This window comes from Propithecus coquereli, unplaced genomic scaffold, assembly GCF_000956105.1.
Source record: "Propithecus coquereli isolate 6110/MARCELLA unplaced genomic scaffold, Pcoq_1.0 Scaffold126, whole genome shotgun sequence".
NCBI classification, from domain to species: Eukaryota; Metazoa; Chordata; class Mammalia; order Primates; family Indriidae; genus Propithecus; species Propithecus coquereli.
Window position 1 is genome coordinate 653,866 of NW_012136747.1, and position 672 is coordinate 654,537.

The following is a 672-nucleotide window of genomic DNA, read 5'->3' on the forward strand; positions in this document are numbered from 1 at the left end:
AAATCTGTGTTGTTGGAGGGTTGACTGTAATGTTTAAGGGCTGAATGATATTCCACGTGTTTTATGTCCCATGTTGCTAAGGACTTGCTTTGTTTCCCATTTCTTTTTTCAGTTTTTGAGCAGTTTAGATACAGCAAAATTCACTCCTTCTAGTGTATAGTTCTTCAAGTTTTGGCAAATGCATACAGTCATGTAACCATCACCGCAATCAAGATACAGAACTGTCCATCACCTTCCCAAACTTTCCCCGATGCTTTGTAGCCAACCCCTCCTTCCACCCCCAGTCCCTAGAAACCACTGATATGTTTTCAGTTTCCATAGTTTTGGCTTTTCCAGAAAGTTTTCTGAATGGAATCACACTGAGATTATCTTGTCTTCTCTCACTTCACATAACTCATGTGAGATTCATCCATGTGGTTTCACGGATCAATATTTTGGTCCTTTTTACTGTAGTAGTTTCCATTGAATTCTTGTTGTTTCCAGTTTTCGACAATTAAAAATAAATCTGTTATATACAGTCAACTACAGTTTTTTGTGTAAACATAAATTTCCATTTCACTTTCCAGTTGTTTCTGCTACAGTCATGAAGACATTCTAAACCATTTATTCCTTTAAAGGAGATAATGGTCTTAGCTTCAGTTTCTGTTTTTTTTTTTTTTTTGAGACAGAGTC